Below are 12,144 nucleotides of genomic sequence, written 5' to 3'. Positions count from 1 at the left end.
AAAAGATTACTTTCTTGCTTTTCCTAGAGTTTAGTTTCCCTCCTGTGTTGAAGTTTTTTTTTTTTTTTTTAATATATTATCCTTTGTAGGGATGGAGATATTGTATAAATTTGGTTTTGTCCAGGAATATCTTGGTTCCTTTATCTATGGTAATTGAGAGTTTTGTTGGATATAGTAACCTGGGCTGGCATTTGTGTTCTCTTACGGTCTGTATGATGTCTCTCCAGGATCTTCTAGCTTTCATAAGTCTCTGTTGAGAAGTCTAGTGTAATTCTGATCAGTCTGCCTTTATATGTTACTTGACCTTTTTCCATTACTACTTTGAATGTTCTTTGTTTTGGTGTTTTGACTGTTATGTGTTGGGAGGAATTTCTTTTCTGGTTTAATTTATTGGAAGTCCTATAGGTTTCTTGTATGTTCTTAATCATTTCTTTTTTAAGGTTAGAAAAGATATATATATGTATATATATATATATATATATATATATATATATATAATTTTGTTGAAGATACTTAGTGGGCCTTTTAGGTGAGAGACTTGGCTCTCTATGCACTTTTTTTTTTTTTTTTTTTTTTTTTAGGTTTGGTCTTCTTATTGTGTCCTGATTTCCTGGATGTTTTTGGGTTAGGAACTTTTTCTTTTTGCATTTTCTTTGACTTTTTTTTTTTTTGTTATTTTCTGCTCCTAAGAGTTTCTCTTCCATCTCTTGTATTATGTTATGTTGATGATGTTTGTGTCTATGACTCCTGATCTCTATCCTAGGTTTTCCAACTTTGGGGTTTCCTTTTGGATTTTTTATTGTTTCTATTTCTAGTTTTAGATACTGGATGGTTTTGTTCAATTCTTTCACCTGTTTGCTCACGTTTTCCTATAATTCTCTAAAGGATTTTTGTGGTTTTTGTGTTTCTGGTACAAGGGCTTCTACGTGTTTACTTGTGTTCTCCAGTATTTCTTTGAGTTATTCATGTGCTTCTTGAGGCCCTCCATCATCAACATGAGATATGATTTTTAAGTCCAAATCTTGTTTCTCTGGTGTGTTGGCTTATTTACCACTTTCTGTAGTGGAGAAATGGTTTCTGATGTTGCCAGCTTGTCTTGGGTTCTGTTGCTTAGATTCTTGTGCTTGTCTCTTGCCATCTTGTTATCTCTGATGCTAGTTGATCTTGCTCTCTCTTACTGGAGCTTGTCTATGGGGCTGTGGGCTCAGGAGGGAAAGTGCTCCCAGGGCTCTTGGGTGCTCAGCTCTTTTTGGGCAGGTTGTGAGTCCTGATGGTGGTGGGCCAGCTCTGGGTCTGGGCACATTTGGAGGCCAGAAGACCCTACTCTCAAAGAGCACCTTAGTGGAGAGAAAGTGGGGACTAATGTATGGGCTTGCGGGGTCGGGAGGGGTGAGAATACTCCTCAGTGCTCAGCTCTCTGCGAATAGACTGTGAGTTCAGATTCCTTGTTGAGATTTCATCACATTTTGTCCTCGGAACTTTGACTGACAAGTGCCTATTATTTTGATTGTTGAATATTAGTAAGTATCTTTGGGTAGGTGATATAGTGTTCTTGTGAAGGTCTTTGCTAGCACTTGAGAGGCCCTGGGTCTTATCAAGCCCAGCATCACAAAAAGGGAAAAATGACTAGAGAAAAACATGTGTAGTGTATAATTTAGTAGAAAAGTATTCACTCATATTATTGAAACCAACATTTAAGTAACAAGTTATGAACTGTTTTCCAATACAAGAGCTGTATTCCAGTCACACAGGGGAGCCTTGTTTGTAAATAAGTTAAAAGTCAAATAAACACAATAAACATTAATAAGCATTAAGACCTGAATGTATTCTCATTTTCCCCTCTCAAATTGGTCATTGATTTGTTAATAATATTTGAACCAAAATATTTGCCATTTATTTCTGAGGATAAAGTTTTGTGCATCATTTATGCATTTACAAGATAGTGCATCATGCCATTCTTTTAAAATAGGTTTTTTTTTTTTTAACACAAAGTGTGAAGTGTAAGAGTTTGAAGTCACCGTGCCATGAGAGTCAAAGGAGGATGAGTATTAGCCACACAGAGCTGGTAAGGCAAGCACAGAAAGCAATGCCTTCTCTTAAAGGAAGCATCACAGTTGACAGCAGAGAGGCTGCATGGACTCATGTAGGAAAACACTTCGACACATACACTGTCTGATCAGCAGAAGAGGTGCAATCATTCATACACTTGATGCAAAGTCACACTTAGAGAACAAAAGACGGCAGACACATTCTTGGGGCTGCTTAGTTTAAGGTCACGGGACACGTATTTGAAAGATTAAAATGGCAGGTGGGGCCACTTCTATGAACTCGTGACTTGCATCGTAGAAGAAGCAGACAGGAATACTTTTGAACATGTTCAGGTTCCTTCTTCCTAAACGGTTTCAGTGAAAACTGGAGGAAACCATGCTTTGAAGGTTCATTAGTATAGGAGTTTGCCTGTACATGTACTACACTTAGACACTTAGATGCAAAAACTCTGAGCTCCAAAGTGAGCATTTATTATACATGTGTAATGTATAGTTTATACGCTAACCAACCAAGGCATGAGAGAATACTGAGAAAGTTTGGGGTCAAATCTGATAGGTTCATATCTTGGCAAAGGAACATCCTTTTCAGGGTGACCCCTGCAAATTACTCTGTGCTTCTGACCTCAGCCCCTTATGTTTTAAACAGAAGCATTAAACCATGTCTTTAACAAATGTCAGGAGAAGACTAACAAAATACAAGCTACTGTTTTAAACGACTTTATCTCTTTCCCTAGTCAGTTCTAACAGTATAGGAAAGTATCTCATAACACAAGCAATTTCAGCATTTGCTGGTAACTCTCACAAGTCTCCTATTGTGTGTGTCTGTGTATTCACATATGTGATGGGAACAAAATTGAATGTGCTTATTCAGAATGGGATAGTCATGTTACAGTGACAAGAAAACGGATTTAAAGGTGAGAGGGCAAAGTCCCTGAAGCCATTACTCCTCCATACTGTGAGATCAAAAAGGCAAACAGGTTATAGGGCTTCATCAACTGAGAAATTGAAATACAATATAAATCTGGTGAAATGCCATCTCTCTCAATTCCAGAAACATCTCAGCTAGAACACTCTATTCAATATCTGAAAGATTATGCATGATGGAACACAGTTAAAGACTGGAAATGTATTCTGGTAGACACTTCAGTAGAAAGAAAAGGATGAGACTGGTAATATAGTGTGTAGTAATCCAAATAAATCAGATATTTTCTTGTATTAATGTTTATAAGTTAGGATAATGCACTTACTGACAGATTATTTTTCAATTTATTTGAAAACTCAGTAATATGTTCTCAGCATTGCAGTCAGATAATTGGCTTTAGGGACAATCCTATTAACTTTTAATTAATTTCTTGGAAGTCTTAAAACAGAAAAGAAAGCACAAAGTAATGGTATAAGCGGGTCACATATTTCTACCTGAGGACCCAGCTATTCCACTTCTGGGCATATACCCAAAACATGCTCCAACATATAACAAGAACACATGTTCCATCATGTTCATAGTAACCTTATTTATAATAATCAGAAGCTGGAAAGAACCCAGATGTTCTTCACTAGAGGAATAGATAGAAAAATTGTGGTACATTTATACAATGAAGTACCTACTCCGCTATCAGAAACAATGATTTCATGAAATTCCTAGGCAAATGGATGGAACTTGAAGCTAACATCCCGAGTGAGGTAACCCAGTCACAAAAGAACACACATGGTATGTACTTACTGATAAGGGGATACTAGCCCCAAAAGCTCTGAATTCCCAAGAAACAATTCACAGACCATATGAAGCTCAAAAAGAAGGAAGTCCAGAACGTGGATGCCTCAGTCCTTCTTAGAAGGGAGAATAAAACACTCATGGGAGGACATAAAGGGACAAATAGAGAAGCAGGGGTTGAAGAAAAGATCATTCAAAGACTGCCTCACCTGGGGATCCATCCCATGTAGGGAGCCCTTTGTGCCACACCCAAACATGGCGCCGGCTTCCCGCCGAGAACTCAGCAAACAGAGCTGTTGTCCAGCCAAGAGACTTAATGCGCATGCGCCACATATGTCATAGCCCGCTCTCGGGGCATACTATTGAGTTACTGGAGGGCGCACCAATCAGGTAGCGACACGAGTCTCCTGGGCATATATAAGCAATGCTTTTCTCTCTCACATGGAGAAGTCCCCTGCTCAAAGGAGAAGTCCCCTGCTCAAAGGAGAAGTCCCCTGCTCAGGGAGATCCCCTGCTCAGAGTATTGTACAATAAAGGTTGTTCGAAGAAGAATCCTGTGGTTGCACGCCTTTTCCTACCGGCGGGAAGTGGGGCGCGCGACAATCCCATATGCAGTGATCAAATCCAAGCACTATTGCTGATGCCAAGAAGTGCTTACTGGCAGGAGCCAGATATGGATGCCTCCTCAGAGGCTTTGTCAGCGTCATACAGATACAGTTGAGGATGCTTGTAGCTAGCCATCAGACTGAATATGGGGGTCCCCAATGAAGGAGCTAGAGAAAGGACTGCAGGAGCTGAAAGGGTCTGCAACCCCATGGGAAGAACATTATCAACCAACCAAATCCACCGCAGCTCCCGGGGACTAAAACACTAACCAATGAGCACACATGGAGAGACTCATAGCTCTAGCTGCATATGTAGCAGAGGATAGCATTGTCTGGCATCAATGAGAGAAGAGTCCAGTGAAGGAGCATTTCTCCACTGTAGAGAAATGCCAAGGCGCTGAGGTGGAGAGGGAGGATTGGAGAGGGAGCACTTTAATAGAAACAAGTGGAGGGGGAGGGCGATGAGAGTAGGGGAAAAGGTATAACATTTGAAATGTATATACCATTTATCCAATTAAAAATGTTTTAAAAAAGTGGTCACATGACTGTTCTTTCACTCAAAGCCAAATTCAAAAGGAAGTCTATATCTGTAATACTTCAAAATTTTAACTAAAATAGTTTCAATCATAGCAAGTTCTCAAAGCTGCAGTCGGAAAAGAGATATGCCCCTTCCTCTTCACTGAGCTGTCTTGAGAAGAAAGGTATCAGAACTCAGAATGTATTAATCAATTCGGCTTTTCCAAGAGAACTTTTAGTGAGAAAAATGATCTTAAATTCTTTTGAGGAAAAAATGATGAAGGAATATTTAACTAAATTGATATCTGCACCTAACAAATTTATCAACATAAAAAAATAGCAAAAGTTTTCTCTCCAAAGCAGTCCTTTTGGGCTTATAAAATTATGGTCACTGGGTTAGTGCTGTGTTTCTAGATTATAAAAAATACTGGAGCTCAGAACTAGCAATATAAATGCCTAAGCAGATAAGGATGCTTGCTGGGTAATGATGAGGAGCAGGCGACTCTTGTGTAACTGTCTGGGTGCTCTGTGCAAGTCCCCCGAGACCCTCCATTGGAGGTGATGGAGACATGAGGACCACTGGTTTCCAGCTTAGCAGAGAAAAGGCCAGCTATGACGTCACAGAGAGCTCCTTCCTTTAAGGAATGGGCAGAAAGTCATAGAAGAGAACACATGCTACCTTATAGCCTCTCATGCACTTAGGCATGCAAACATACAGTGAGACAGAGACAAACAGACAGACAGACAGATAGACAGACACACACAAACACACACACACACACACACACACACACACACACGAAAGAATGAGAGAGATGCACTCACCTAGAATCATCTTCTCTTAGATTTTGATGTAGAAATCTGAAGTCTGAAGGGGACCGAATCCCTTATCCATAATTATAAGCATGTTTGTATGATCCATTTCATGTGATATACACTAATGTATCTATTTCTGCTATCCTGTTTTCAATACATCTGCCATCAATTCTTCTGACCACCACTCTATCCTAAAAAAGAACAGGGCTCAAAGGACAAAGGATTTTTTTTTCCCTTCAGGAAGATGGTCTCAAGGCATGTGTAGAGGAGGTTCAATTGCTTTGCCTTAAGGTCTGAGTGTTACTCCCCAGGTAGTAAAGGACACTACTGTCTTTACTCAGGAAAGGCCTGGCTGACGTTAGATCACTCAGTAGTGTGGCATACCCATCCTTTCAGATCAGCAGCTGCTAGGCTTAGAGGTAAAGGAGAGGATTCAGGCTTGCTAATATATTTTACCGTTCCTTCCCAAACTATGTTCAAGATCTAAACTTTAGATTTTGTACTGCTAGTTCTAAGTGAGAAAAATAAACAACGAGGGAAAGCACTAGAAATGGCTACAACCAATATGGTTCTAAGTATTAACAATGCCTCGAGAAGGACTCCTGAACTCAATACTGACCTTTGAGGGATGCATAGAATAGAAACACATGGGAAAGTTCTCGCCAGTGTTGGAGCTGAAGGCATGCCTGAAAACACACAGCACGTACATATTACTCTGTCTGGCAGAGACTGATCACTGTAATCCTACATTAACGACTTGAACATTTAAACCACACATTAAGCAAGCAAATTACATGATTACGAAGCAGCTACATATAAATAAGGTACCAATTGTTTCATAGCACAGGAAACATCCCGATAAAAGGACAGTTGCCATGGCCGTTTGGATTCAGCTTGACATAATTGCAGCCCTTTTGAATATTGGTCACTGTGACTGCCCGTGAGTTGCTGTGGTTGGTTTTCCCCCCAAGTAGCTTCCCAGTATAGAATAAATGGAGAAACATATTCAAGCAGTGTGTTGAGTTTTACAGGTAGATCCTGATGCTAGGAACACATCTGATCTTAGCTTGGGATACAACGGGTATATTTGCTTTGGATAAAGTCACTTTTGACCGGTTGCTTTGTTAGTCCCGTCTCTGACCTAAGAGTCATGAGAGTCTGTGACTAGGGTTGATGTGGTCTGAGTGTTTATGTCGCATTTCCACTGTAAATTGTGCTCTGTACAGATCTGTGCATATCTGCCTCATCCTCTGTCCCTTGTCCCTTGGCGACCTACACAGCTTACGAGCAGGGAATGGGAATCCAGGAGGAGAGGAAAATGTCCATTATCTTTAAAGAACACTTTTGTTTCTAAACCATCAATGTAGAAGGTTATGCCATTTAATCAATCAATCTAATGAAACCCTCTAAGTAAATTATTCAGGTTGGTTTTTTTTTTTTTTTTTTTCATGTTAAAAGTTTCTGATAGTAAATTTTTAGATAGCATAGGATTTATGTTTGTAGACCAGGAGGAAAATGTTTTCAGCTTCAACAGAATAAATCCAATTCCCATTTTTATAATCAGGAAATAAATCTCGCTCTGGACAACAAAATCTCCTTTCGCAAAGTCTTTCTCTCATAGGTAAAGTGAATAAAAATAAAAACATGCCTGTAAAAACAACTTGCCTTCCACTAGTCATATCTCCAGGTTGACTGGCTCCGATAATGAATAGCTCAGAATGTATTCATTGTATTGAAAGCGATTTCCTGCCATTTTCATATTGGAGGGATAATACATTTGTCTGTCCTGTGACTGCATAGCCATATTCACAGAAAAAGATAAAATTGCTCCTACAATGCATTAATTTCTTTCTGTCTTGGCAGCTAAAGTATTATTTTTCCTAATACTATACATTTGCGTAGTACTTTAGATTTCAAAGAATCTTATGGATTTTTTTTTTTTTTTTTTTTTTTTTTTTTACCACATTGAGCTCATCACGGACTGTGAGTTATGTTAAATGAATTTCCCCTTTAATATCTCTGCGTTTCCTTTAAATGCTGGGGCGCCTTTAAAATCTGGCTTTGCTATCATTATGCTAAGTGGTACAGATGCACACACAGCCGTGTATTTTTAATTTGCTGAGGTCAGGCTGTTCACCCTTTTCCTGCGCTGCTACAGCTGTGGTGTGAGTTCGCCGAAACCAAGAGGCCTCTGCAGTGACGGTTTGAACACCCCAAATCCCCCTGAATTTTATTTTCTGCCTTATTGCATGCAATTTGCTCCTTCTCCTATATGTTTTTTCACATCATTACTCCTTTTCAAGTTTAATCCATTAAGTGTTTCGGAGAGTTTTCCTTCAGTGGAATAGGCTGACATGTTTAGAATACAAATTGTACACCACACCCACTTTCTCCACCTCCTGCTCTACTTCAAAAAGTTGTTTGTGTGTATCCCTAATACTGGTTTAGATGATTCAGGTTCTAGGTTGGCTAGCCTGATGATTTTAGGGTACCCTACATTGAGGTCCTTGCTTTCTAGTTTGGACAAAACTGTGACAGTCCCTGTAAGAGAAGAAATCCTGATTTTGGCCACTGATTCTGGACATTTTTTACATGGTAAGGCACAAAGAGAAGATGTGGTTTGGGCGACTGGGCGGTATCCAGGTGGCTTCTCTGTACTCCAGCGCTATAGATTAAAAGGAAATAGCACACAGCCACCAGCTTACAGAGCTATTTGTTTGATGTGAGAGTGTGCACGTGTTCTGTCGTGTGCATCTGTGGTACATGTATGCGTGGTATTTGCCTGGTATGTTGTGTGCCTCTGCACAAGTGCAGAGACCAGGGCAGGATGTAGCGAGCCTCCGTCTATCCCTCTGTCCCTTAATGCCTTTAAAGATGGCCTCTCGCTAAGCCAGAAGTCCCTATTTCAACTGGGCTCACTGGCCAGCAAATTCCAGCGACCTGCTTGTTTCAATGTGCAGAGCTGGAGAGACAAGTAGTGAACCCAGCCCAAGTGTAATGTGGGTCCTGGGGATTTGAACCTAGACCCGATGCTAGCAAAACAAGCACTCTTGCTCACTGATACTTTCTCAACCCCCACAGAACTCATTTTCTGGTTTTTTTTTTTTTTGGGGGGGGGGTTAGGGTTGGTTTGGTTTTCTTCTGTTATTTATATATTTATTTATTTTTAGATATGGTCTCATGTAGGCCAGCCTTGCTTCAGACTCCCCACACAACGGGATGAACTTAACTTGTGTTTTTCCGGATCCTCTCCTTTGAGTGCCAGGGCTCCAGGTGCACTGCCACGCCAGACTTTTGTGGTACTGAGGATGCAGGATCAGGCAAGCCCTCTACTGACTCTTTCCCACTCCCACCCCAATTCCTCTCCAGAACGCTTTTCTCACAGGCACAATAATGGGTCGACCTGAGATGTTCCCACTTTGCAATGTTAGCAGAACTCTAACCCCGACAACGACTCCTTAACATATTTTGAACTAGATAATTCTAACCTTATTAGCTTAAATTTTATGCTAATTTAGTGCTATGGTAAGTTAGGTAGATCCAGCATACAGTATGTTTCACACTTTAGTAGTCTGGAGAAGCTTAGCACAAATTACATTTCACATTAGCCATCCTACAGCCATGAAAATGAAAGTATGCTCCAGGGTATTTGGTTAATTGTGCTAAAAATATAATCGCGCCATTTGTGTTGGACATAAATGTACCAAAAGTACTTCTTTAAGTAAAATACTGTAGTTTACAGTAGTTTAATTTCTTTGCTTTCCCATTCATTTAAGATGTGAACAATAATGGCGGTTTTGACCTTTTGCAAACCTAATAGGTTATATTTACCTTTCTTATAGCATTTGCCAAGGGTTGGAGGAGATCAGCAAAATGATTCAGGCCTTCTTTCACAGTCTTTGTTGCTGTTGTTTAAATACAGTGTATTTATTCATGGACTGTGATACATTTTAGAATTAGAATAGCATTGAGGGGAAAACAAGTTTTTTTTTTTTTTTTTTTTTTTTTTTTACTGTTTTCAAGTTCTTCCCATGTTACTCTTGAGATTCAGAGACAATAATAAATCCTACTCCCAGGAGTTATCAGAATTTTCACAATTATGATTATTTTAAACATACTTCTAACAAGAGCCAAAACTTTTTTATTTCAACAAAACAGGAATATTCATTAAAAAAAAAAAAACTGTAGAATTTGTGTCTCACAGTAAAGTAACAGCCACTCATGGAACAACACATGGTTACTGCCAATGAAGGACCCCTTCAGCACTGAAACTTTGTTATTGCTTGAGAAGGATGAATTCAAATGACTTTTGTCATTTTTAAATTACCCTCTGCTTCTCTTTTCTAAATGCTATATCACACACACACACACACACACACACACACACACACACACACACAGCTAAGACATGTATTTTTCTTTTCCTTTGAGCTTGTGTGACCTCACTTTGTGTTATAGATTTTAAGTCCATCCATTTTCCTGTAAATTTTGAGATTTCATTTTTCTCTAGAGCTCAATAACATTCCATTTCATGCATGTATAGGGTTTTCATTATCCATTCATTTTTTTGCAAGCAATGATAAATAAAGTAGCAATAAGCATGCAGGTGCAAAGATGTTTGTCATTGACTGTGGAGTGGGTGGGTTGCATATGCAGGAGTGAAAGGCTGGGTTGTACGATAGTTCTACTTTCCTATTTTATTTTGAGGAGCCTCCCAGTTGATTTCCATAATGGTTGTATTAATTTGCACCCTAGCCAATAGTGAAAAGAGCTTTTCTCTGTCCACATTCTCTGCAACATTTGTTGCAGATTTCTCAGTACCAGTCAGTCATCAAGGTGGAAATCTCAAGCACAGTTTTAATTTGAATTTCCCTGATGGCTAGGGATGTTGACCATTTCTAAAACTAGATACTGGCCATTTGTATATCTTTTTATTCTTAAATTGTCTATTCAGTTTTTCAACCCAGGTGTCAACTGGTAGTTTTATTTCCATGGCATTAAATTTCTGCAGTGCTTTGTAAACTCTGGATATGAGTCTTTATTACTCAGTACAGCCATAGACTTACAAATGAAGAAAAATTACAGTTAAGTCAATAATATGTGGAAGAGCTATTTAACTGCTGTTCACTCAAGACTTGAAGCCTGATACTCTGATCTGTTCTTCTACACTGGATAGTTTAAAGCAGTTCCACTCAATGCTTGTTGTTAGTGGATAGACACTTATGAAGGAGGTGGTATAGAATTACATTAGGCTTTAAAGTATCCATCTCTCAAAAATATCCCCACAGCCAATGTAGTGTTTTCAGTTATTTCAGGAGGCTTTGAGAGACACTAACGTGATTATGATTGGCAAACTTCATATGGAGTTGTTGTGAGCTCTTCCTTCACTTTATCGGGAATTCTTGAAAAACTAAAATGCATCTCAAAGTTCACCAACCCAATAGGTTATGTTTATTTTGTTTTACCTTGCTTGGATTTTAAAAAATACCTATATTGAAAACAGTGGTTAAAGGCATTAATATATCTTAGGCCTAAAAGGCAACATATTCCACCATTCGATGTGGTTTGGCATTTTATGTAGCATGTGTCATTTCTCTTCTTGAATTCACTGATAGACCATTGGCAGGGATAGTGCGCCTCCTTCATTGTTTTCTTCCCTTTTAGACTTCACACAGTCTGCAACATGGATGGTGCTTCCTTTTATTTTTATACCCACTATCTCAGCAGTTTAAGATTTGAATTGTTAATGTGCCCTGATTATTACAAGCTCTGACTCATTGGATTCCATTTCCAAGGCTGAGAATAGGCAACTTGGTGAAAGAGAAATCGCTAGTCCATTTGAATGCTAATTGCTACACAAGCCCTGTATACTGTATCAGAGCTTAGCATAAACATGGTCATCAGGGGAGGCAGAAAAAACATTACCTTGCTCCCCAGGAGACTGAGCTCATTAGAACCTACACTGATCCAACAAATAAGGAAAGAGCCCTCAGCTTGACTGGTTCCTCTTTATCACATGCAATTCATAGACTTTCTGAGTTGTGAGGCTTCTTCCTCTTGCCTTAGTTTATTTATTAACCTTCTTAATACTAGCTAGAAAGGAAATGCAGACTGTTAAGCTCCTTAAACTACAAAAGCAGTAGTTAAGACAAAATAATGAACAATGAAATAGAAAGAATTCTATGCTAGTGTGAAGTCCACAGAAAGTCATAAAAGGCAGTGTAAAATTCCCTTTTCTTTCTCAGAAATAAAAACTGTCGTTCTAGGTTCTAAATTTTAAAGGTGGTTTGCTGATGAATCACACATTTAGTCTAATCTCCATAACGTCCTTAATTATAAATAATTGTGTTGGTCTTATCTGGCCTGTATCATTACCTTCAGCTAAGAGTTGATTTTTGACATGTGTCCAGTACAATCGCTAGAAAGTTATTGAAGTTGTAAAAGTTTC

Source organism: Micromys minutus (assembly GCF_963924665.1).
Source record: "Micromys minutus genome assembly, chromosome: 7".
Taxonomy (NCBI): domain Eukaryota; kingdom Metazoa; phylum Chordata; class Mammalia; order Rodentia; family Muridae; genus Micromys; species Micromys minutus.
Note: the sequence above shows the minus strand (reverse complement) of the source record.